The sequence below is a fragment of the Scyliorhinus torazame genome, chromosome 24 (assembly GCF_047496885.1).
Source record: "Scyliorhinus torazame isolate Kashiwa2021f chromosome 24, sScyTor2.1, whole genome shotgun sequence".
Classification (NCBI taxonomy): Eukaryota; Metazoa; Chordata; class Chondrichthyes; order Carcharhiniformes; family Scyliorhinidae; genus Scyliorhinus; species Scyliorhinus torazame.
This window is the reverse complement of record NC_092730.1, coordinates 33,868,528-33,894,947: the sequence shown is the minus strand read 5'-3', so window position 1 is coordinate 33,894,947 and position 26,420 is coordinate 33,868,528. Positions and strand designations below refer to the sequence as shown.

The following is a 26,420-nucleotide window of genomic DNA, read 5'->3' as shown; positions in this document are numbered from 1 at the left end:
GCCAGAGTCCTGTATCTGAGTGCCGTCCTTCTCCAAGCCGCTGGGGGTTAAGGAGCTTCGCGTCGTTGCTTTGATCAGTTTGCTGCAATCAACAAAGACCGAACTCCCGCCGACCTGTTCCTCACATGAAGATATTGAGAGTCTAAGATCTGAGCGGCGTGAAGGATCCAATTATACAGTTGCAGCCTTGCGACTGGAATCTCTCTCCACAGCTGCTTCTGGTGCTTCTTTCACAAACGAGTAGCCAGAAAACCCTTCAGTGTCAAAACAGGAGGACGTTCATCCAGTAAAGGCGGCAGAAGAGTTTTCTGGGAGATGCCGACTGAGACACCTCGACAATCCAACCAGCCAGACTATTTACAACAAGAGACGAGACATTTACCCGGAATCCTGGGATCATTATTAATTCCTCAAATAGAGTCATGAGCAGATTATCCAGTGATGAACTGGGCTTCTGCCTGTGGGGTCTTGCTGTGCGAATATCAGCAGGAATCTCATTCCAGGAGGCCACCGCTTAACCATTGAATGGGAGGTATTGGATCGTCCTGGTGTTGCAAATTTTGCTGGAGAAACGTAACCACGTGGAGGAAAAGGGAATGTCAGAAGTGGGATTCGAACCCACGCCTCCAGAGGAGACTGCGATCTTAACGCAGCGCCTTCGACCGCTCGGCCATCCTGACGCACTGTGGCCAAAGATATGCTCCATGCACAAATCGATTTAAATTTAATTTTCATCTTCATTTCATTTCAAACTAGATGTGGTTTTACTATTTTTGAACGCCAGCCAGACTCTTGCATCTGAGTGCGATCGTTCTCCAACGCGCTGTGTGTTAATGAGCTCTCATTTCTGCATTGATCAGTTTGCTCCAATCAACAAAGTCCGTACTGCCGTCTAACTGTTCCTTACACGAAGGTATTAAGAGTCTAAGATCTGGGTGGCGGGAAGGATCCAATGAGACAGTTGCATCCTGGCGACTGGAATCTCTCTGCACAGCTGCATCTGGTGCTGCTTTCACAGAAAATTAGCCGAATAACGCCTCCAGTGCCAAACACGAGGATGTTCATGCTGTAAAGGCGGCAGAAGAACTTTCTGGAAGAAGCCAGCTGATTCACGTCCGACAATCCAACCAGCCAGACTATTTACAACAATGGAAGTGGAAATTTACCCGGAGACCTGGGATCAGTATTAATTCCTCAACCAGAGTCACGGAGCAGATCATCCAGTCATGAACTGGGCTTCTGACTGTGGGGTCTTGCTGTGCGAATTTAAGTACGAATCTCGCGTCCCGAGGCCACCGCTTCTCCATTGAATGGAAGGTATGAGATCTTCCTGGGGTTGAACAATTTTTGGAGAAATGTAACCTCGTGGAAAAAAAGGCAATGTCAAAAGTAGGATTCTAACCCACGCCTCCAGAGGAGACTGCGCCCTGAACGCCGCGCCTTCGACCGCTCGGCCACCCTGACGAGCTGCAGAAACTGTTCTGCTCGGTGCACAAATAGACATAGAACATACAGTGCAGAAGGAGTCCATTCGGCCCATCGAGTCTGCACCGATCCACTTAAGACCTCAATTCCATCCTATCACCCTCACCCCGCAACCCAATAATCCTTCCTACCTTTTTGGACACTAAGGGCAATTACGCATGACCAATTCCCCTAGCCAGCTCGTCTTTATGCCGTGGGAGGAAACCGGAGCACCCGGGGTAAAATTCACGCAGACATGGGGAGAACGTGCAGACTCCGTGCAGACTCCGCACAGACAGTGACCCAAGCCGTGAATCGAACCTGGAACCTGGAGCTGTGAAACAACTGTGCTACCTTGCTGCCCAAAATTTCGAAATTTGCTTTTTCTGCGATGGCTGGGAATCGAACCCAGGTCAACTGCTTGGAAGGCAGCTATGCTCACCATTATACCACCATCGCTCACTGAAGAACTTTAAATTCTATCTTCATTGTCATTTCATTTCTAATCAGTTGTGCTTTTCCTATTTTTGAACACCAGCCAGAGTCCTGTATTTGAGTGCCGTCCTTCTCCAAGCCGCTGGGGGTTAAGGAGCTTCGCGTCGTTGCATTGATCAGTTTGCTGCAATCAACAAAGACCGAACTCCCGCCGACCTGTTCCTCACATGAAGATATTGAGAGTCTAAGATCTGAGCGGCGTGAAGGATCCAATTATACAGTTGCATCTTTGCGACTGAAATCTCTCTCCACAGCTGCTTCTGGTGCTGCTTTCACAAACAAGTAGCCAGAAAACCCTCCAGTGTCCAAACAGGGGGACATTCATCCAGTAAAGGCGGCAGAAGAGTTTTCTGGGAGATGTCGACTGAGACACCTCGACAATCCAACCAGCCAGACTATTTACAACAAGAGACGAGACATTTACCCGGAATCCTGGGATCATTATTAATTCCTCAAATAGAGTCGTGAGCAGATTATCCAGTGATGAACTGGGCTTCTGCTTGTGGGGTCTTGCTGTGCGAATATCAGCTGGAATCTCATTCCAGGAGGCCACCGCTTACCCATTGAATGGGAGGTATTGAATCGTACTGGCGTTGCAAATTTTGCGGGACAAACGTAACCACGTGGAGGAAAAGGGAATGTCAGAAGTGGGTATCGGACCCACGCCTCCAGAGGAGACTGCGACCTTAACGCAGCGCCTTCGACCGCTCGGCCATCCTGACGCACTGTGGTCAACGATATGCTCCATGCGCAAATCGATTTAAATTTAATTTTCATCTTCATTTCATTTCAAACTAGATGTAGTTTTACTAATTTTGAACGCCAGCCAGACTCTTGCATCTGAGTGCGATCGTTCTCCAACGCGCTGTGTGTTAAGGAGCTCTCATTTCTGCATTGATCAGTTTGCTCCAATCAACAAAGTCCGTACTGCCGTCTAACTGTTCCTTACACGAAGGTATTAAGAGTCTAAGATCTGGGTGGCGGGAAGGATCCAATGAGACAGTTGCATCCTGGCGACTGGAATCTCTCTGCACAGCTGCATCTGGTGCTGCTTTCACAGAAAATTAGCCGAATAACGCCTCCAGTGCCAAACACGAGGATGTTCATGCTGTAAAGGCGGCAGAAGAACTTTCTGGAAGAAGCCAGCTGATTCACGTCCGACAATCCAACCAGCCAGACTATTTACAACAATGGAAGTGGAAATTGACCGGAGTCCTGGCATCAGTATTAATTCCTCAACCAGAGTTACGGAGCAGATCATCCAGTCATGAACTGGGCTTCTGAATGTGGGGTCTTGCTGTACGAATTTAAGTACGAATCTCGCGTCCCGAGGCCACCGCTTCCCCATTGAATGGAAGGTATGAGATCTTCCTGGGGTTGAACAATTTTTGGAGAAATGTAACCTCGTGGAAAAAAAGGCAATGTCAGAAGTAGGATTCTAACGCACGCCTCCAGAGGAGACTGCGTCCTTAATGCCGCGCCTTCGACCGCCCGGCCACCCTGACGAGCTGCAGAAACTGTTATGCTCGGTGCACAAATAGACATAGAACATACAGTGCAGAAGGAGTCCATTCGGCCCATCGAGTCTGCACCGATCCACTTAAGACCTCAATTCCATCCTATCACCCTCACCCCGCAACCCAATAATCCTTCCTACCTTTTTGGACACTAATGGCAATTACGCATGACCAATTCCCCTCGCCAGCTCGTCTTTATGCCGTGGGAGGAAACCGGAGCACCCGTGGTGAAATTCACGCAGACATGGGGAGAACGTGCAGACTCCGCACAGACAGTGACCCAAGCCGGGAATCGAACCTGGAACCCTGGAGCTGTGAAACATCTGCGCTACCTTGCTGCCCAAAATTTCGAAATAATTTTCTTCTGCGATGGCTGGGAATCGAACCCAGGTCAACTGCTTGGAAGGCAGCTGTGCTCACCATTATACCACCATCGCTCACTGACGATCTTCAAATTCTATCTTCATTGTCATTTCATTTCTAATCAGTTGTGCTTTTCCTATTTTTGAACACCAGCCAGAGTCCTGTATCTGAGTGCCGTCCTTCTCCAAGCCGCTGGGGGTTAAGGAGCTTCGCGTCGTTGCATTGATCAGTTTGCTGCAATCAACAAAGACCGAACTCCCGCCGACCTGTTCCTCACATGAAGATATTGAGAGTCTAAGATCTGAGCGGCGTGAAGGATCCAATTATACAGTTGCAGCCTTGCGACTGGAATCTCTCTCCACAGCTGCTTCTGGTGCTTCTTTCACAAACGAGTAGCCAGAAAACCCTTCAGGGTCAAAACAGGAGGACGTTCATCCAGTAAAGGCGGCAGAAGAGTTTTCTGGGAGATGTCGACTGAGACACCTCGACAATCCAACCAGCCAGACTATTTACAACAAGAGACGAGACATTTACCCGGAATCCTGGGATCATTATTAATTCCTCAAATAGAGTCATGAGCAGATTACCCAGTGATGAACTGGGCTTCTGCCTGTGGGGTCTTGCTGTGCGAATATCAGCAGGAATCTCATTCCAGGAGGCCACCGCTTCCCCATTGAATGGGAGGTATTGGAACGTCCTGGTGTTGCAAATTTTGCTGGAGAAACGTAACCACGTGGAGGAAAAAGGTAATGTCAGAAGTGTGATTCGAACCCACGCCTCCAGAGGAGACTGTGACCTTAACGCAGCGCCTTCGACCGCTCGGCCATCCTGACGCACTGTGGCCAAAGATATGCTCCATGCGCAAATCGATTTAAATTTAATTTTCATCTTCATTTCATTTCAAACTAGATGTGGTTTTACTATTTTTGGACGCCAACAACACTCTTGCATCTGAGTGAGATCGTTCTCCAACGCGCTGTGTGTTAAGGAGCTCTCATTTCTGCATTGATCAGTTTGCTCCAATCAACAAAGTCCGTACTGCCGTCTAACTGTTCCTTACACGAAGGTATTAAGAGTCTAAGATCTGGGTGGCGGGAACGATCCAATGAGACAGTTGCATCCTGGCGACTGGAATCTCTCTGCACAGCTGCATCTGGTTCTGCTTTCACAGACAAGTAGCCGAATAACGCCTCCAGTGCCAAACACGAGGATGTTCATGCTGTAAAGGCGGCAGAAGAACTTTCTGGAAGAAGCCAGCTGATTCACGTCCGACAATCCAACCAGCCAGACTATTTACAACAATGGAAGTGGAAATTTACCCGGAGTCCTGGGATCAGTATTAATTCCTCAACCAGAGTCACGGAGCAGATCATCCAGTCATGAACTGGGCTTCTGACTGTGGGGTCTTGCTGTACGAATTTAAGTACGAATCTCGCGTCCCGAGGACACCGCTTCCCCGTAGAATGGGAGGTATGAGATCTTCCTGGGGTTGAACAATTTTTGGAGAAATGTAACCTCGTGGAAAAAAAGTCAATGTCAAAAGTAGGATTCTAACCCACGCCTCCAGAGGAGACTGCGTCCTTAACCCGCGCCTTCGACCGCTCGGCCACCCTGACGAGCTGCAGAAACTGTTATGCTCGGTGCACAAATAGACATAGAACATACAGTGCAGAAGGAGTCCATTCGGCCCATCGAGTCTGCACCGATCCACTAAAGACCTCAATTCCATCCTATCACCCTCACCTCGCAAACCAATAATCCTTCCTACCTTGTTGGACACTAAGGGCAATTACGCATGACCAATTACCCTAGCCAGCTCGTCTTTGTGCCGTGGCAGGAAACCGGAGCACCCGGGGTGAAATTCACGCAGACATGGGGAGAACGTGCAGACTCCGCACAGACAGTGACCCAAGCCGGGAATCGAACCTGGAACCCTGGAGCTGTGAAACAACTGTGCTACCTTGCTGCCCAAAATTTCGAAATAAGTTTTTTCTACGATGGCTGAGAATCGAACCCAAGTCAACTGCTTGGAAGGCAGACATGCTCACCATTATACCACCATTGCTCACTGAAGAACTTTAAATTCTATCTTCATTGTCATTTCATTTCTAATCAGTTGTGCTTTTCCTATTTTTGAACACCAGCCAGAGTCCTGTATCTGAGTGCCGTCCTTCTCCAAGCCGCTGGGCGTAAAGGAGATTCGCATTGTTGCGTTGATCAGTTTGCTGCAATCAACAAAGACCGAACTCCCGCCGACCTGCTCCTCACACGAAGGTATTGAGAGTCTAAGATCTGAGCGGCGTCAAGGATCCAATTATACAGTTGCATCCTTGCGACTGGAATCTCTCTCCACTGCTGCTTCTGGTGCTGCTTTCACAAACAAGTAGCCAGAAAACCCTTCAGTGTCCAAACAGGAGGACGTTCATCCAGTAAAGGCGGCAGAAGAGTTTTCTGGGAGATGTCGACTGAGACACCTCGACAATCCAACCAGCCAGACTATTTACAACAAGAGGTTAGACATTTACCCGGAATCCTGGGATCATTATTAATTCCTCAAATAGAGTCATGAGCAGATTATCCAGTGATGAACTGGGCTTCTGCCTGTGGGGTCTTGCTGTGCGAATATCAGCAGGAATCTCATTCCAGGAGGCCACCGCTTACCCATTGAATGGGAGGTATTGGATCGTCCTGGTGTTGCAAATTTTGCTGGAGAAACGTAACCACGTGGAGGAAAAGGGAATATCAGAAGTGGGATTCGAACCCATGCCTCCAGAGAAAACTGCGACCTTAACGCAGCGCCTTCGACCGCTCGGCCATCCTGACGCACTGTGGCCAAAGATATGCTCCATGCGGAAATCGATTTAAATTTAATTTTCATCTTCATTTCATTTCAAACTAGATGTGGTTTTACTATTTTTGAACGCCAGCCAGACTCTTGCATCTGAGTGCGATCGTTCTCCAACGCGCTGTGTGTTAAGGAGCTCTCATTTCTGCATTGATCAGTTTGCTCCAATCAACAAAGTCCGTACTGCCGTCTAACTGTTCCTTACACGAAGGTATTAAGAGTCTAAGATCTGGGTGGCGGGAAGGATCCAATGAGACAGTTGCATCCTGGCGACTGGAATCTCTCTGCAAAGCTGCATCTGGTGCTGCTTTCACAGACAAGTAGCCGAATAACGTCTCCAGTGCCAAACACGAGGATGTTCATGCTGTGAAGGCGGCAGAAGAACTTTCTGGAAGAAGCCAGCTGATTCACGTCAGACAATCAAACCAGCCAGACTATTTACAACAATGGAAGTGGAAATTTACCCGGAGTCCTGGGATCAGTATTAATTCCTCAAAGAGTCACTGAGCAGATCAACCAGTCATGAACTGGGCTTCTGACTGTGGGGTCTTGCTGTGCGAATTTAAGTACGAATCTCGCGTCCCGAGGCCACCGCTTCCCCATTGAATGGGAGGTATGAGATCTTCCTGGGGTTGAACAATTTTTGGAGAAATGTAACCTCGTGGAAAAAAAGGCAATGTCAGAAGTAGGATTCTAACGCACGCCTCCAGAGGAGACTGCGATATTAACGCAGCGCCTTCGACCGCTCAGCCATCCTGACGCGCTGTAGCCAAAGATATGCTCCATGCACAAATCGAGTTAAATTTAATTTTCATTTCATTTCAAACTAGATGTGGTTTTACTATTTCTGAACGCCAGCCAGACTCTTGTATCTCAGTGCGATCCTTCTCCAACACGCTGTGTGTTAAGGAGCTCTCATTTCTGCATTGATCAGTTTGCTCCAATCAACAAAGTCCGTACTGCCGCCTACCTGTTCCTCACACGAAGGTATTAAGAGTCTAAGATCTGAGCGGCGTAAAGGATCCAATGAGACAGTTGCATTCTGGCGACTGTAATCTCTCTCCACAGCTGCATCTGGTGCTGCTTTCACAGACAAGTAGACGAATAACGCCTCCAGTGTCCAAACACGAGGAAGTTCATGCTGTAAAGGCAGCAGAAGAACATTCTGGGAGAAGCCAACGGATTCACCTGCGTCAATCCAAGCAGCCAGACTATTTACAACAAGGGAAGTGAAAATTTACCAGTAGTCTTGTGATCATTATTAATTCCTCAACCAGAGTCACTGAGCAGATCATCCCGTCATGAACTTGGCTTCTGCCTGCGGGGTCTTGCTGTGCGTATTTAAGCAAGAATCTCACGTCCTGAGGCCACCGCTTCCCCATTGAATCGGAGGTATTGGATTATCCTCGGGTTCAACACTTCGCTGGAGAAATGGATCCGCGCGGATGAAAGTTGAATGTCTGAAGTGAGATTCGAACACACGTCTCCAGAGGAGACTGTGACCGAAACGCAGCACCTTCATCCGCTCGGCCATCGGTACGCGCTGTGCCAAACGGTGTGTTCCGTGCACGAATCGGTTTAAATTCTATCGTCATTGTCATTTCATTTCAAACAAGAACAAAGAACAAAGAAAAGTACAGCAGAGGAACAGGCCCTTCGGCCCTCCAAGCCCGTGCCGACCATGCTGCCCGTCTAAACTAAAATCTTCTACACTTCCTGGTTCCGTATCCCCCTATTCCCATCCTATTCCTGTATTTGTCAAAATGCCCCTTCCATGTTACTATCGTCCATGGTCCCACCGCCTCCTCCGGCAGCGAGTTCCAGGCACCCACTACCCTCTGTGTAAAAAACGTGCCTCGTACATCTCCTCTAAACATTGCCCCGCGCACCTTAAACCGATGCCGCCCAGTAATTAACACCCCGAGCCTGGGCAAATGCCTCTGACTATCCACTGTGTCTATGCCCCTCATAATTTTGTAGACCACTATCAGCTCGCCCGTCAACCTCCGTCGTTCCAGTGAGAACAAACCGAGGTTATTCAACCGCTCCTCATAACTAATGCCCTCCATACCGGGCATCATCCTGGTAAATCTCTTCTGCACCCTTCATAAAGCCTCCACACCCTTCTGGTAGTGTGGCGACCAGAATTGAACACTCTACTCAAAGTGTGGCCAAACTAAGGTTCTATACAGCTGCAACGTGACGTGCCAATTCTTGTACTTAGTGCCCCGGCCAATGAAGGCAAGCATGCCGTATGCCTTTCTGACTACCTTCTCCACCTGTGTTGTCCCTTTCAATGACCTGTGGACCTGTTCACCTTGATCTCTCTGACTTTCAATACTCTCGAGTGTTCTACCATTCACTGTATATTCCCTACCTCCATTAGACCTTCCAAAATGCATTACCTCACATTTGTCCGGATTAAACGCCATCTGCCATCTCTCCACCCACGTCTCCAAACGATCTAAATCCTGCGGTATCCGCTGACTGTCCTCATCTCTATCCGCAATTCCACCAACCTGTGTGTCGTCTGCAAACTTACTTATCAGACCAGTTACATTTTCCTCCAAATCATTTATGTTTTCTACGAACAGCAAAGGTCCCAGCACTGATCCCTGCGGAACACCACTAGTCACAGCCCTCCAATTAGGAAATCACCCTTCCATTGCTGCACTCTGCCTTCTATGACCTAACCAGTTCTCGATCTAACTTGCCAGCTCACCCCTGATCCCGTGTGACTTCAATTTTTGTGCCGGTCTACCATGAGGGACCTTGTCAAAGGCCTTACTGAAGTCCATATAGATAACATCCACTGCCCTACCTGCATCAATCATCTTTGTGACCTCTTCGAAAAACTGAGTTTACCTTGACAATCCAACCAACCAAACTACTCACAACAAGAGAAGAGGAATTTTACCCGGAGTCCTGGGATCAATGTTAATTCCTCAACCAGAGTCACTGAGCAGATCATCCAGCCATGAATTGGGTTTCTATCTGTACGGTCTTCTTGTGCGAATCGAAGCAGGAATCTCATGTCCTGAGGCCACCGCTTCCCCATTGTATCTGAGTTATTGGACCTTCCTGAGGTTGAACATTTTGCTGCAGAAATGTAACCTCGTGGACGAAAAGTTAATGTCAGCAGTGGGATTCGAACACACGCCTCCAGAGGAAACTGCCACCTGAATGCAGTGTCTACGATCGCTCGGCCATCCTGAGGCGCTCTGGCAGAAGCCCTGCTCCGTGCACAAATCGATTTGAGATCTTTCTTAATCATCATTTCATTCTAAACTCGATGTGATTTTCCTATTTTTGAACCACAGCCAGAGTCTTGCATCCGACTGGCATCCTTCTCCAAGCCGCTGGGAGTTATGGAGCTTCTCAACGCTGCATTGACCTGTTTGCTCCAATCAACAAAGACCAAACTGCCGCCGACCTGTTCCTCATTATTGAGAGTCGTAGATCTGAGCGGCGTGAAGGATGCAATTAGACTGTTGCATTCTTGCGACTGGAATCTTTCTCCACAGCTGCTTCTCTTGCTGCTTTCACAGACAAGTAGCCAAAGAACCCCTGCAGTGTCCAAACAGGAGGACGTTCATCCAGTAAAGGCGGCAGAAGAGGACTCTGGGAGAAGTCAACTGAGTAACCGCGACAATCCAACCAGACAGATTATTTACAAGATAAGAGGAATTATACCCGGAGTCCTGGGATTAATATTACTGCTTCAACCAGAGTCACTGAGCAGATTATCCATTCAATAAGTGGGCTTTTTCCTGTGGGAATTTAAGCACGAATCGCACGATACGAGGCCACCTCTCCCATTGCATGGGAGATATTGGATCATCCTGGGGTTGAATATTTTTCTTGAGAAATGTAACCTCGTGGAGGTAATGTTAATGTCAGATGTTGAATTCAAACCTACGCCTCCAGAGGAAACTGCGACCTTAACGCAGCGCCATCAACCGCTCTGCTATCCTGACGCTTTGTGGCAAAGGGCATGCTCCGTGCATAAATAGATTTAAGTTCGATCTTCACCGTTATTTCATTTCGAACGAGATGTGCGTTTCCTATTTTTGAACGCCAGCCAGAGTCACGTATCTGGGTGCCATTCTTCTCCAAGCCTCTGGCGGTTCAGAAGCTTCTCATTAATGCATTGATCAGTTTGATCCAATCAAAAAACCCGAACTGCCGCCGACCTGTTCCTCACACGAAGCTATTGAGAGTCTAAGATCTGAGCGGCGTGAAGCATGCAATTAGAGAGTTGCATTCTCGCGACTGGAATCTCTCTCCACAGCTGCTTCTGCTCCTGCATTCACAGACAAGTAGCCAAAAAACACCTTCAGTGTCCAAACAGGAGGAGTTTCATGCAGTAAAAGCGGCAGAAGAGGATTATGTGAGAGGTTAAATGAGTCACCTCGACAATCCAACCAGCCAGACTATTTACAACAAGTGAAGAGGAATTTTGCCCGGAGTCCTGGGATCCATATTAATTCCTCAACCAGAGTCACTGAGCAGATTATCCGGTCACTAGCTGGGATTTTGCCAGTGGGGTATTGCTGTGCCAATTTAAGCAGGAATCTCACGTCCTGAGGCCAACGGTTCCCCATTGAATTGGAGGTATTGGATGTTTGGTAGTTGAACATTTTGCTGGAGAAATGTAACCTCGTGGAAGAAAAGTTAATGTCAGAAGTGGGAGTCGAACACAGGCCTCAGAGAAGACTGCGATCTTAATGCTGCGACTGGGACCTTAAAGCAGCGCCTTCGAACGTTCGGCCACCCTGCCGCGCTGTGGCAACAGATATGCTCCGTGCACAAATCGATTTAAATTCGATTTTCTTCGTAATTTCCTTTCAAACAAGATGTGCTTTTCCTATTTTTGAACCCCAGCCAGAGACCTGCATCTGAGTGCGATCTTTCTCCAAGCCGCTGGGGGGTTAAGGAGCTTTTCATTGCTGCATTGATCAGTTTGCTCCAATCAACAAAGACCGAGCTGCCGCCTACCTGTTCCTCACGCGAAGGTATTGAGAGTCTAAGATCTGAGCGGCGTGAAAGCTCCAATTAGACAGTTGCATCCTGGCGACTGGAATCTCTCTCCACAGCTGCTTCTGGTGCCGCTTTCACAGACAAGTCGCCAAAGAACCCCTTCTGTGTCCACACAGGAGGAAGTTCATCTCATGTCCTGAGGCCACCACTTCCCAATTGAACCGGAGGTATTGGATCTTCCTGGGGTTGAACATTTTGTTTGAGAAACATAACCTCGTGGAAGAAATGTTAATGTCAGAAGGGAATTCGAACGCACGCTTCCAGAGGAGACTGCAAACTTAACGCAGCGCCTTCGACCGCTCGGCCATCCTAACGCTTTGTGACAAAACATATGCTCCGTGCACAAATCGATTTAAATTCTATATTCATCGTAATTTCTTTTCACACTTCATGTGCTTTTCCTATTTTTGAACCCCAGCCAGAGTCCTCTATCTGAGTGCCGTCCTTCTCCAAGCCGCTGGTGTTTAACGAGCTTCTCATTGCTGCATTGATCAGTTTGCTCCAACCAACAAAGACCGAGCTGCCGCCTACCAGTTTCTCACGCGAAGGTGTTGAGAGTCTAAGATCTGAGCGGCGTGAAAGCTCCAATTAGACAGTTGCATCCTGGCGACTGGAATCTCTCTCCACAGCTGCTTCTGGTGCTGCTTTCACAAACAAGTAGACAAAGAACCCCTTCAGCGTCCAAACAGGAGGACATTCATCCAGCAAAGGCGGCACAAGAGGATTCTGGGAGAGGTCAACTGAGTCACCTCGACAATCCAGCCAGACAGGCTATTTACAACAAGAGAAGAGGAATTTGACCCGGCGTCCTGGGATCAATATTAATTCCTCAACCACAGAGCAGATCATCCAGTCATTAACTGTGCTATTGCCTGTGGGGTTTTGCTGTGCCAATTTAAGGAAGAATCACATGTTCTGAGGCCACCAATTCCCCATTGAATCGGAGGTATTGCATCTTCCTGAACTTCAACGTTTTGCTGCAGAAACGTAACCTCGTGGAGGAAAAGTTAATGTCAGAAGTGGGACTCAAAGCCACGCCTCCAGAGGAGACTGTGACCTTAACGCAGCGCCTTCGGCAGCTCGGCCATCCTCACGAGGTGTGGCCAAATATATGCTCCATGCACAAATGGATTTAAATTCTACCTGCATTTGCATTTCTTTTCAAACTTGATATGCTTTTCCTATTTCTGTAACCCAGCCAGAGTCCCGTATCTGGGTGCCATCCTTCTCCAAGCCGCTGGGGTTTAAGGAGCTTCTCATTGCTGCACTGATCTGTTTGCTCCAATCAACAAAGACGGAACTGCCGCCGACCTGTTCCTCACACGAAGGTATTGAGAATCTAAGATCTGAGAGGCGTGAAGGATCCAATATAACAGCTGCATCGTGGCGACTGGAATCTCTCTCCACAGCTGCTTCTGGTGATGATTTCACAGACAAATAGCCTAATAACCACTCCAGTGTTCAAACAGGATGAAGTGCATCCAGTTAAGGCGGCAGAAAAGGATTCTGGGAGAAGTCAACTGAATCACCTCGACAATCCAACCAGACCGGCTATTTACAACAAGGGAAGAGAAATTTTGGCAGGCGCCCTGGGATCAAAATTAATTGCTCAAACAGACTCACTGACCAGATCATCTATCGTGAACTGGGCATCTGCCTGTAGGGTCTTGTTCTGCCAACTAAAGCAGGAATCTCACGTCCTGAGGCCACCACTTCCCCATGGAATCGAAGTAATGGACCTTACTGGGGTTGAACATTACATGGGGGAAAGGTTAATGTTAGAAGTGGGATTCGAACCCACGCCTCCAGAGGAGACTGCGACCTTAACGCAGCGCCTTTGACCGATCGGACATCCTGACGCGTTGCGACAAAATATATGCCCCGTGCACAAATCTATTTAAATTCTATCTTCATTGACATTTCTTTCCAAACTTGATGGGATTTTACTATTTTTGAACCCCAGCCAGTGTCCTGTATCTGAGAGCCTTCCTTCTCCAAGCCGCTGGGGGTTAAGGAGATTCTCATTGCTTCTTTATCAGTTTTCTCTAATCAACAAAGTCCGAACTGCCGCCTTGCTGTTCCTCACACGAAGGTATAGAGAGTCTAAGATCTGACCGGCGTGAAGGATCCAACTAGACAGTTGCATACTGGCGACTGGAATCTCTCTCCACAGCTGCTTCTGGTGCTGCTTACACAGGCAAGTAGCCGAATAACCCCTCCAGTGTCCAAACAGGAGGAAGTTGATCCAGTAAAGGCGGTAGAAGAGGATTCTGGGAGAGGTCAACTGAGTCATCTCGACAATCCAACAAGACAAGCTATTTACACCAAGAGAAGAGGAGTTTTACCCGAAGTCCTGGGATCAATATTAATTTGTCAACTAGACTCACTGAGCATATCATCCAGTCATAAGACCATAAGACATAGGAGAGGAAGCAAGGCCATTGGGCCCATCGAGTCCACTCCACCATTCAATCATGGCTGATTTCAACTCCATTTACCCGCTCTCAATACAAGCCCTTAATTCCTCTAGAAATCAAGAATTTATCAACTTCTGTCTTAAAGACACTCAACGTCCCGGCCTCCACCACCCTCTGTGGCAATGAATTCCACAGACCCACTACTCTTTGGCTGAAGAAATTTCTCCTGATCTCTGTTTTAAAGTGATTCCCTTTTATTCTAAGGCTGTGCCCCCGGGTCCTAGTCTCCCCTGCTCATGGAAACAACTTCCCTACGTCCACCCTATCTAAGCCATTCATTATCTTGTAAGTTTCTATTAGATATCCCCTCAACCTCCTAAACTCCAATGAATATAATCCCAGGATCCTCAGACGTTCATCGTATGTTAGGCCTACCATTCCTGTGATCATCCATGTGAATCTCCGCTGGACCCGCTCCAGTGCCAGTATGTCCTTCCTGAGGTGTGGGGCCCAAAATTTCTCACAGTATTCTAAATTGGGCCTAACTAATGTTTTATAAAGCTTCAGAAGTACATCCCTGCTTTTATATTCCAAGCCTCTTGAGATAAATGACAACATTGCATTTGCTTTCTTAATTACGGACTCAACCTGCAAGTTTACCTTGAGAGAATCCTGGACTAGGACTCCCAAGTCCCTTCGCTCTTCAGCATTATGAATTTTGTCACCGTTTAGAAAATAGTCCATGCCTCTATTCTTTTTTCCAAAGTGCAAGACCTCGCACATTCCCACGTTGAATTTCATCAGCCATTTCTTGGACCACTTTCCTAAACTGTCTAAATCTTTCTGCAGCTTCCCCACCTCCTCCATACTACCTGCCCCTCCACCTATCTTTGTATCATCGGCAAACTTAGCCAGAATGTCCCCAGTCCCGTCATCTAGATCGTTAATATATAAAGAGAACAGCTGTGGCCCCAACACTGAACCCTGCGGGACACCACTCGTCACCGGTTGCCATTCCGAAAAATAACCTTTAATCCCAACTCTCTGCCTTCTGCCTGACAGCCAATCGTCAATCCATGTTAGTACCTTGCCTCGAATACCATGGGCCCTTATTTTACTCAGCAGTCTCCCGTGAGGCACCTTATCAAAGGCCTTTTGGAAGTCAAGATAGATAACATCCATTGGCTCTCCTTGGTCTAACCTATGTGTTATCTCTTCAAAGAACTCTAACAGGTTTGTCAGGCACGACCACCCCTTACTAAATCCATGCTGACTTGTCCTGATCCGACCCCGCACTGACAAGAATTTAGAAATCTCATCCTTAACAATGGATTCTAGAATCTTGCCAACAACCGAGGATAGACTAATTGGCCTATAATTTTCCATCTTTTTCCTTGTTCCCTTCTTGAACAGGGGGGTTACAACAGCGATTTTCCAATCCTCTGGGACTTGCCCTGACTCCAGTGACTTTTGAAAGATCATAACTAACGCCTCCACTATTTCTTCAGATATCTCCTTTAGAACTCTAGGATGTATCCCATCTGGGCCCGGAGATTTATCAATTTTTAGACCTCTTTGTTTCTCTAGCACTTTCTCCTTTGTGATGGATACCATATTCAACTCAGCCCCCTGACTCTCCTGAATTGTTGGGATATTACTCATGTCTTCTACTATGAAGACTGACGCAAAGTACCTATTTAGTTCCTCAGCTGTTTCCTTGTCTCCCATCACTAGATTACCAGGGGCATTTTGGAGCGGCCCAATGTCTACTTTTGCCTCCCGTTTGTTTTTAATGTATTTAAGGAAACTTTTATTATCATTCATAATTGATCCTCTCTTTCCTTATTTCTCTCTTTGTTATCCTGTTTGTTTTTGCAGCCTTCCCAATCTTCTGACTTCCCACTACTCTTTGCCACATTATACGCTTTCTCTGTTGCTTTGATGCATTCCCTAACTTCCTTTGTCAGCCATGGCTGCCTAATCCCCCCTCTGATAACCTTTCTTTTCTTTGGGACGAACATCTGTACTGTGCCCTCAATTACTCCCAGAAACTCCTGCCATTGCTGTTCTACTGTCTTTCCCACGAGGCTCTGCTCCCAGTCGATTTTCGTCAGTTCCTCCCTCATGCCCCTGTAGTTACCTTTATTTAACTGTCACACATTTACATCTGATTCTATCTTCTTTCTTTCAATTTGGAGATTGAATTCTACCATATTATGATCACTGCCTCCTAAGTGTTCCCTTACTTTAAGATCTTTAATCAATTCTGGCTCATTACATAAAACTAAGTCCAGAATGGCCTGTCCCCTCGTGGGCTCCATCACAAGCTGTTCCAAAAAGACCCCTCCTGTAAACATTCAATGAATTCCCTTTCCTTGGGTCCACTGGCAGCATTATCTACCCTGTCCACCTGCATATTAAAGTCCCCCATGATCACTGTGGCCTTGCCTTTCTGACACGCACTTTCTATTTCGTGGTGCATTTTGTGACCCTGGTCCTGACCACTGTTAGGAGGCCTGTACATAACACCCATTATGGGTTTTTTTTGCCTTTGTGGTTCCTCAACTCTACCCACGCAGACTCCACATCATCTGACCCTATGTCGTTTAGTGCTATCGATTTAATTTCATTCCTAATTAACAAGGCAGCCCCGCCCCCTCTGCCCACCTCTCTGTCTCTTCGATAGGTTGTGAATCCCTGGAGGTTTAAATGTCAGTCCTGAACCCCCTGCAACCACGTCTCTGTGATGCCTACCACATCATACCTGCCAGTCACAATCAGGGCCACAAGCTCATCTACCTTGTTCCGTACACTGCGCGCATTTAGATATAGCACCTTTAATTCTATATTGACCGTCCCTTTTTGTTTCCTTAGTGTGGTGGACCTTGGTTTACTGAGGCTTTCCATACACTGTGTCATATTTTGTGGGACGGGGACTATCGTAACCTCTCCTGAGTTCTGTCTTTTCGTGCGTTTTTGTATTCCTAAGCAGCTACGCTTCCCACTGATTACTTCACCTCATGGTTCCCTGACTCCCCCCCCCCCCCCCCCCAGTCTCTAGTTTAAAGTCCGACTGACCACCCTATTTACTCTTTTCGCCAGAACACTGGTCCCAGCTCGGTTCAGGTGGAGACCATCCCAACGGTATAGGTCCCCCCTGTCCTAAAACTGATGCCAGTGTCCCATGAAAAGGAACCCCTCTTTCCCACACCACTCTTTCAGTCACGTATTATCTTCCCTTATTCTTGCCTCCCTATGCCAATTTGCACGTGGCTCGGGCAGTAATCCGGAGATTATGACCCTTGAGAACATGTTCTTTAATTTGAATCCTAGCTCTTTATAATCTCTAAACAGGTCCTCTTTTCTTGACTTTCCTATGTTGTTGGTATCGACATGGACCACAACATCTGGGTCCGCCCCCTCCCTCACCCGTATCCTTTCAAGCCGGTCAGAGATGTCCCGCACCCTAGCACCGGGCAGGCAGCTTATCATGCGGGACCCTTTATCCTGCTCACAAAGGATACTATCTATCCCCCTGATAATAGAATCCCCTACAACTACAACTTGCCTATTTACTCCCTCCCCTTGAATGGCCTGCTGAACCATGGTGCCTTGGTCATCTGACTCATCCTTCCTGCAGCCCTGTTCGCCATCCACACAGGGAGCAAGTGCCTCATACCTGTTGGACAGGGTCAAGTGCTGAGGCTCCTGAGTTCCTGACTGCTGCTTCCCGTTACCTGCCTGACTTGCAGTCGCACCCTGCTGTCCCTGGCCACCGGCAGGATTTAAACTACTACTGTCATGAACTGGGCTTCTGCCTTTCGGGTCATGCTGTACGAATTCAAGCAGGAATCTCATGTCCTGAGGCCACCGCTTGCCCATTGAATGTGAGGTATTGGATCTTCCTCGGGTTGAACATTGCGTGGAGGAAAAGTTAATGTCAGAAATGGGATTCGAACCCACGTCTCCAGAGGAGACTGCGACCTTACCGCAGTGCCTTCGACCGCTCGGCCATCCTGACGAGGTGTGGCCAAAGATATGCTCCATGCACAAATCGATTTAAATTCAACCTTCACCGACATTTCATTTCGAACTTAATGCTCTTTTCCTATTTTTTTTAACCCCAGCCAGAATCCTGTATCGGAGAGCCATGCTTGTCCAAGCCCCTGAGCGGTAATGACCTCCTCATTGCTGCATTGATCAGTTTTCTCCAATCAACAAAGACCGAACTGCCGCCTACCTGTTCCTCACACGAAGGTATTGAGAGTCTAAGATCTGAGTGGAGTGAAGGATCCAATTGGAGAGTTGCATCCTGGCGAATGGAATCACTCACCACAGCTGCGTCCACAAACAAGCAGCCAAAGAACCGTGAAGTGTCCAAACAGGAGGAATTTCAGCCAGTAAAGGCAGCAGAATAGGATTCTGGGAGAGGTCAACTGAGATACCTCCACATTCCAACCAGCCAGACTATTTACTAGAGAAGAGAAACTTTACCCGGCGTCCTGCGCTTAATATTAATTACTCAACCAGACTCACTGAGCAGATGATCCAGTCATGGACTGTGTTTCTGTCTGTGGGGTCTTGCTGTGCGGATGATAAGCAGGAATCTTATGTCCTGACGCCACCTGTTGAATCGGAGATATTAGATTTTCCCAGCGTTGAACGCTTTGCTGGAAACACATAACCTCGTGGAGGAAACGTTTATGTCTGAAGTAGGATTCGAACCCACGCCTCTAGAGAAGACTGCGACCTTAGCGCAGTGCAGCGCCTGCTACTGCTCGGCCACGCTGCCACGTTGCGACAAAATATATGCTCCGTGCACAAATCTATTTAAATTCTATCTTCATTGTCTTTACATTCCAAGCTTGATGTGATTTTACTATTTTTGAACCCCAGCAGAGTCTTGTGTCTGAGTGCCATCCTTCTCCAAGCCGGTGGTGTTTAAGAAGACTCTCATTGCTGCATTGAACAGTTTTCTCTAATCAAGAAAGTCCGAACTGCCGCCTTACTGTTCCTCACACAAAGGTATAGAGAGTCTAAGATCCGAGCGGCGTGAAGGATCCAACTAGACAGTTGTATACTGGCGACTGGAATCTCTCTCCACAGCTGCTTCTGGTGCTGCTTACACAGACAAGTAGCCGAATAACCCCTCCAGTGTCCAAACAGCAGGAAGTTGATCCAGTAAAGGCGGCAGATGAGGATTCTGGGAGAGGTCAACTGAGTCACTTCGACCACCCAACAAGACAAGCTATTTACAACAAGAGAAGAGGAATTTTACCCGGAGTCCTGGGATCAATATTAATTTGTCAACCAGACTCGCTGTGCATATCATCCAGTCATGAACTGGGCTTCTGCCTGTGGGGTCATGCTGTGCCAATTTAAGCAGGAATCCCATGTCCTGAGCCCACCGCTTGCCCATTGAATGTGAGGTATTGGATCTTCCTGGGGTTGAACATTTCGTGGAGGAAAAGTTAATGTCAGAAGGGGGATTCGAGCCCACGCCTCCAGAGAAGCCTGCAACCTTAACGCAGCGCCTTCGACCGCTCGGCCAGGCAAAACATATGCTCCATGCACAAATCGATTTAAATTCTACCCTCACCGACATTTCATTTCAAACTTGATGCTCTTTTCCTATTTTTAAACCCGAGACAGAATCCTGTATCGGAGAGCCATGCTTCTCCAAGCCCCTGGTCGTTAATGACCTCCTCATTGATCAATTTTCTCCAATCAACAAAATCTGAACTGCCGCCGAACTGTTCCTCACGCGAAGTATTGAGAGTGTAAGATATGAGTGGAGTGAAGGATCCAATTGGAGAGTTGCATTCTGGCGACTCGAATCACTCTCCATTGCTGCTGCTGTCACAGACAAGTAGCCGAAGAACCCTTAAGTGTCCAAACAGCAGGAAGTTCATCCAGTAAAGGCGGCAGAATAGGATTCTAGGAGAGGTCAACTGAGACACCTCGACATTCCAACCAGCCAGACTATTTACAACAAGAGAAGAGAAATGTTACCCGGCGTCCTGCGATCAATATTATTTCCTCAACCAGGCTCACTGAGCAGATCATCCAGTCATGGACTGGGCTTCTGTCTGTTGGGCCTTGCTTTGCGAATGTGAGCAGGAATCTCATGTCCTTACGCCACCGCTTCCCAATTGAATCGGAGGTATTGGATCTTCCTGGTGTTGAACGGTTTGCTGGAAACACGTAACCTCGTGGAGGAAAAGTTAATGTCAGAAGTGGGATTCGAACCCACGTCTCCAGAGGAGACTGCAACCTTAACGCAGCGCCTTCGACCACTCGGCCATCCTGACGCGCTGTGATCACAGATATGCTCCATGGGCAAATCGATTTTAATTCAATTTTCATCTTCATTTCATTTCAAACTAGATGTGGTTTTACTATTTTTGAACGCCAGCCAGACTCTTGTATCTGAGTGCGATCGTTCTCCAAGACGCTGTGTGTTAAGGAGCTCTCATTTCTGCATTGATCAGTTTGCTCCATTCTACAAAGTCCGTACCACCACTTACCCATTGAATGTGAGGTATTGGATCTTCCTGGGGTTGAACATTTCGTGGAGGAAAAGTTAATGTCAAAAGTGCGATTCGAACCCACGTCTCCAGAGAAGACTGCGACCTTAACGCAGCGCCATAGCCACTCGGCCATCGTGATGCGCTGGCGTCAAAAATAAGTTCCGTGTACAAATCGACTTAAATTCTATCTTCATCGTCATTTCATTTCAAAGAAGATATGCTTTAGCTACTTTTGAACCCCACCCAGTGTCCTGTATCTGAGTGCGATCCTTGTCCAAACTGCTGGGGGTTAAGGAGCTTCTCATTGCTGCATTCATCAGTTTGCTCCAATCAACAAGGACCAAAGTCCCGCTCAACCTGTTCCTCGCACGACGGTATTGAATGTCTAAGATCTGAGAGACGTGAAGTATCCAATTGGAGAGTTGCATTCTGGCGACTGCAATATCTCTCCACAGCTGCTCCCTGTGCTGGTTTCAGAGACATGGAGCCGAACAACCCCTCCAGTGTCCAAACAGGTGAACGGTCATCCAGTAGAGGCGCCAGAAGAGTGTTCTGGGAGAAGTCAACTTAGTCACATCGACTGTTCTGTGGGTAGGTGAAGAACAGGTGTCAAAGACCGGATCAGACTGAAAGCAAAACTTTGATACCAATAAAGAAAATCACAGATGTGCTGCCGACAAATAGCAACTTGTTTCCGTTTGGTGTGAGTGAGAACACGAATAGCAGAGGAATGTTTCGATCCATCGACTTCTGGGTTATGGGTCCACCAAGCTTCCGCTGCGCCACTCTGCTCGTGGTTGACTCTTTCCGGGGTCGGTCTTGAGGCAAAGTTTGATGAAATCAGTAACAGCGTGATCAATGTTCCCAGACGGGTGAAACTGCCGTCCCGAACTTCGTCCTATGAAGATGATTCCAGTCACTCCCCACTTTCCCATCAGAACAACGTCACAGAATAAATCACATCACCTTCACAGAACAACCATTCAGCACGAAACTAAATTATCTGAACTGTGCTGACCAGAATCAGTGTGCTCAAACGTGTATTCTTGTTGAAAGAGAAAATGAGGAAGTGAATAGTTGTGTGGCTGCCGCAGGGCAGTAATGACGTACCTCCTGGTTTCAGGAGGAGAGTTCGGTCGGGAAACCGTGCTGGGCCATTACCCTGAGGACGAGGAATCGAGGCTGTTCTCTGCTATTTACATTCTTCCTCATACCAAAAGTAAACATAACGTACGGTCCTCCTGTTTGCCTTGCAGCAGATACCTGTCAGAAATGTCTTGCAGTCACATCCCGACATTAGTCCCTGGAATGAAGATGGGAGCATGACACATTACAACATTGTAAAGCTCACACAGAGGGAACCACGGAGAAAATGTTTTCAAGTCTCAGCATGTCTGACAGCATCTGCAAGGAGAGAAAAGAGCTAACTTTTCGAGTGCAGGTTACCCTTAGTCATAGCTGGACCGGAAACGTTCTCCAGTAGTACCCCACGGAGGGGCAATATAGATATATAACGATATCCAGTAATATCTCGCAGGGGGCCAATAAGGAAATAAATCTTTATCGAGCAATGAATCACAATAGAAACCGAGTTCCCATCTTCCCCTCTCGGATGGATGTGAACAGTCGAACGTGCCAGACTATTTACAAGAGAAGACGAATTTTACCCGGAGTCCTGGGATCACTATTAATTCCTCAACCAGAGTAACTGAAGCAGATTATCGAGTCATTAACTGGGCTTTTGCATGGACCTTGGGTAGGGTGCTCTTCCCAAGAGCCGGTGCAGACTCGATGGGCCGAATGGCCTCCTTCTGCACTGTAAATTCTATGATTCTATGATGTTGGGTCTTGCTGTGCGTATTTAAGCAGGAATCTCATGTCCTGAGACCAAAGCTTTCCCATTCAAAGGGAGGAATTGGAACTTCGTGAGGTTGAAAATCTCGCTGGAGAAATTTAACCTCGTGGAGGAAATGTCAATATCAGGAGTGTGACTTGAACCCACGTCTCCAGAAGAGACTGCGACCTGAACGCTGCGCCTTTGACCACTCAGCCATCCTGATGCGCTGGTGGCAAAAGTAAGATCCGTGCACAAATCGACTTAAATTCTATCTTTATCGTCATTTAATTTCAAACAACATATGCTTTTCCTACTTTTGAATGCCAGCCAGTCTCCTCTATCTGAGTGCCCTCCTTGTCCAAGCCGCTGGAGGTTAAGGAGCTTCTCATTGCTTCATTGGTCAGTTTGCTTCAATCAACAAGTACCGAATCTCCGCTCTACCTGTTCCTCACACGAAGATGTTGAGAGACTAAAATCTGAACGATGTGAAGCATCCAATTGGAGAGTTGCGTTCTGGCAACGGCAATCTCCTTCCACAGCTGCTTCCGGTCTTGTTTTCACAGAAAAGTAGCCGAAGAACCCCTCCAGTGTCCAAACAGGTGAACGTTCATCCAGTAGATGCGCCAGAAGAGTGTTCTGGGAGAAGGCAATCTCGTCACCTCGACTGTACTGTGGGTAGCTGAAGAACAGGTGTCAAAGAGCGGATCGGAGTGAAAGCAAAGTTTTGATACTAATAAATAAAAATGCAGATGTGCTGCTGACAAATCGCCATATGTTTCCGTTTGGTGTGAATGAGAATATAAATAGCAGAGGATGGTTTCGATCCATCGACCTCTGGGTTATGGGCCCAGCACGCTTCCGCTGCGCCACTCTGCTCGTGGTTGACGTTCTTCGGCGTCGGTCTTGAGGCAAAGTTTGAAGAAATCAGTAACAGCGTGATCAATGTTCCCAGAGCGGTGAATCTGTCGCCCCGAACGTCATTCTATGAAGGTGATTGCAGTCACTCCCCACTTTCCCATCAGAACAACGTCACAGAAGAAATCACATCACCTTCACAGAACAACCATTCAGCACGAAACTAAATTATCTGAACCATGCTGACCAGAATCAGTGAGCTCAAACGTGTGTTCTTGTTGAAAGAAAAAATGAGGAAGTGAATAGTTGTGTGGCTGCCGCAGGGCAGTAATGACGTACCTCCTGGTTTAAGGAGCAGAGTGCGGTAGGGAAACCGTGCTGGGCCATTACCCTGAGAACGAGGAATCGAGGCTGTTCTCTTCTATTCACATTCTCCCTCGCACCAAAAGTAAACAGAACTCACGTTCCTGTTTGCTTTCCAGCAAATACCTATCAGAAATTTCTTGCAGTCTCATCCCGACATTCGTCCCAAAAATGAAGGAGACAGCATGACACAGTGCAACATTGTAAAGCTCACACATAGGGAACCACGGAGAAAATGCTTTAAAGTCTCAGCAGGCCTGGCAGCATCTGGAGGGAGAGAAATGAGCTGACGTTTCTAGTCCACGTGACAATTTGTCAAAGCTGCACGGGAAACGTTATCCAGTAGTACTCCACAGAGGGGCAATATTGATATATAACGATATCCAGTAATACCTCACAGTGAGGCAATAAGGAAATAAGGTTTATCGAGCAATAAATCAAAATAGAAACCGAGTTCCCAACTTCCCCTCTCGGACGGATGTGAACAATCCAACCAGCCACACTATTTATAAGAAGAGAAGACGAATTTTACCCTGGGTCCTGGGATCAATCTGAATTCCGCAACCAGAGTCACTGAAGCAGATTATCGAGTCATTAACTGGGCTTTTGCCTGTGGGGTCTTGCTGTGCGTATTTAAGCAGGAATCCCATGACCTCAGGCCAACGCTTTTCCGATGATCTTCCTGAGGTTGAAAATCTTGCTGGAGAAATTAAATCTCGTGGAGGAAAAGTCAATGTCAGGAGTGGGATTCTAACCCACGTCTCCAAAAGAGAATGCGAGCTGAACGCAGCATCTTTGACCGCCTGGCCATCCTGATGCGTCGTCGTCAAAACAAATCTCCGTGCACAAATCGACTTAAATTCAATCTTCATCGTCGTTTCATTTCAAACAAGACATGCGTTTCCTCCTTTTGAACCCCAGCCAGAGTCCTGTATCTGAGTGCCATCCTTCTCCAAGCCGCTGGGGGTTAAGCAGCTTCTCATTGCTGCATTGATCAGTTGCTTCGATCAACAAGGACCGAATTCCGGCTCTATCCGTTCCTCACACGAAGGCACTGAGAGTCTATGATCGGAGCGACGTGAAGTATCCAACTGTAGAGTTGCATCCTGACCACTGGAATCTCTCTCCACGGCTGCTTCCGGTGCTGCTTCCACAGACAAGTCGCCGAGAGAAATCCTCCAGTGTCCAAACAGGTGAACGTTCATCCAGTAGAGGGAGAAGAGTGTTCTGGGAGAAGTCAACTTAGTCACCTCGACTGCACTGTGGGTCGCTGAGGAACAGGTGTCAAGGAGCGGATCAGACTGAAAGCAAAACTTTGATACTAATAAAGAAAAAGGCAGATGTGTTGCAAACAAATAGCGACTTGTTTGCTTTTGGTGTGAATTAGAAAATAAATAGCAGAGAATGGTTTCGATCCATTGAAGTCTGGGTTATGAGCCCAGCACGCTGCGGCTGTGCCACTCTGCTCGTGGTTGATTCTCTGCGGGGGCGGACTTGAGGTAAAGTTTGAAGAAATCAGTAACAGCGTGATCAATGTTCCCAGAGAGGTGAATCTGTCGCCCCGAACGTCATTCTATGAAGGTGATTGCAGTCACTCCCCACTTTCCCATCAGAACAACGTCACAGAAGAAATCACATCACCTTCACAGAACAACCATTCAGCACGAAACTAAATTATCTGAACCATGCTGACCAGAATCAGTGAGCTCAAACGTGTATTCTTGTTGAATGAAAAAATGAGGAAGTGAATAGTTGTGTGGCTGCCGCAGGGCAGTAATGACGTACCTCCTGGTTTAAGGAGCAGAGTGCGGTAGGGAAACCGTGCTGGGCCATTACCCTGAGAACGAGGAATCGAGGCTGTTCTCTTCTATTCACATTCTCCCTCGCACCAAAAGTAAACAGAACTCACGTTCCTGTTTGCTTTGCAGCAAATACATATCAGAAATTTCTTGCAGTCTCATCCCGACAATAGTCCCAAGAATGAAGGAGACAGCATGACACATTACAACATTGTAAAGCTCACACAGAGGGAACCACGGAGAAAATGCTTTAAAGTCTCAGCAGGCCTGGCAGCATCTGCAGGGAGAGAAAAGAGCTAACGTTTCTAGTCCACGTGACAATTTGTCAAAGCTGCACGGGAAACGTTATCCAGTAGTACTCCACAGAGGGGCAATATAGATATATAACGATATCCAGTAATACCTCACAGTGAGGCAATAAGGAAATAAGGTTTATCGAGCAATAAATCACAATAGAAACCGAGTTCCCAACTTCCCCTCTCGGACGGATGTGAACAATCCAACCAGCCACACTATTTATAAGAAGAGAAGACGAATTTTACCCTGGGTCCTGGGATCAATCTGAATTCCGCAACCAGAGTCACTGAAGCAGATTATCGAGTCATTAACTGGGCTTTTGCCTGTGGGGCCTTGCTGTGCGTATTTAAGCAGGAATCCCATGACCTCAGGCCAACGTTTTTCCGATGATCTTCCTGAGGTTGAAAATCTTGCTGGAGAAATTAAATCTCGTGGAGGAAAAGTCAATGTCAGGAGTGGGATTCTAACCCACGTCTCCAAAAGAGAATGCGAGCTGAACGCAGCATCTTAGACCGCCTGGCCATCCTGATGCGTCGTCGTCAAAACAAATCTCCGTGCACAGATCGACTTAAATTCAATCTTCATCGTCGTTTCATTT

The 26,420-nt window shown here is 47.4% G+C and overlaps 9 non-coding genes across 9 annotated transcripts; all 9 read right to left on the bottom strand.

Moving 5' to 3' along the window:
* Window positions 1-597: 597 nt before the first annotated feature.
* On the bottom strand, window positions 598-680 carry trnal-aag (transfer RNA leucine (anticodon AAG)). The gene has a single exon. It is a non-coding gene; the product is annotated as a tRNA-Leu (tRNA).
* A 1,171-nt stretch (window positions 681-1,851) lies between these two features.
* trnag-ucc (transfer RNA glycine (anticodon UCC)) lies at window positions 1,852-1,923 on the bottom strand. The gene has a single exon. It is a non-coding gene; the product is annotated as a tRNA-Gly (tRNA).
* A 675-nt stretch (window positions 1,924-2,598) lies between these two features.
* Window positions 2,599-2,681, bottom strand: trnal-aag (transfer RNA leucine (anticodon AAG)). Its single transcript has one exon. It is a non-coding gene; the product is annotated as a tRNA-Leu (tRNA).
* A 1,160-nt stretch (window positions 2,682-3,841) lies between these two features.
* On the bottom strand, window positions 3,842-3,913 carry trnag-ucc (transfer RNA glycine (anticodon UCC)). The gene has a single exon. It is a non-coding gene; the product is annotated as a tRNA-Gly (tRNA).
* A 676-nt stretch (window positions 3,914-4,589) lies between these two features.
* Window positions 4,590-4,672, bottom strand: trnal-aag (transfer RNA leucine (anticodon AAG)). Its single transcript has one exon. It is a non-coding gene; the product is annotated as a tRNA-Leu (tRNA).
* A 1,907-nt stretch (window positions 4,673-6,579) lies between these two features.
* Window positions 6,580-6,662, bottom strand: trnal-aag (transfer RNA leucine (anticodon AAG)). The gene has a single exon. It is a non-coding gene; the product is annotated as a tRNA-Leu (tRNA).
* Window positions 6,663-18,079: 11,417 nt separating this feature from the next.
* trnal-aag (transfer RNA leucine (anticodon AAG)) lies at window positions 18,080-18,162 on the bottom strand. The gene has a single exon. It is a non-coding gene; the product is annotated as a tRNA-Leu (tRNA).
* Window positions 18,163-20,369: 2,207 nt separating this feature from the next.
* On the bottom strand, window positions 20,370-20,452 carry trnal-aag (transfer RNA leucine (anticodon AAG)). The gene has a single exon. It is a non-coding gene; the product is annotated as a tRNA-Leu (tRNA).
* Window positions 20,453-23,312: 2,860 nt separating this feature from the next.
* trnam-cau (transfer RNA methionine (anticodon CAU)) lies at window positions 23,313-23,384 on the bottom strand. Its single transcript has one exon. It is a non-coding gene; the product is annotated as a tRNA-Met (tRNA).
* Window positions 23,385-26,420: the final 3,036 nt, after the last annotated feature.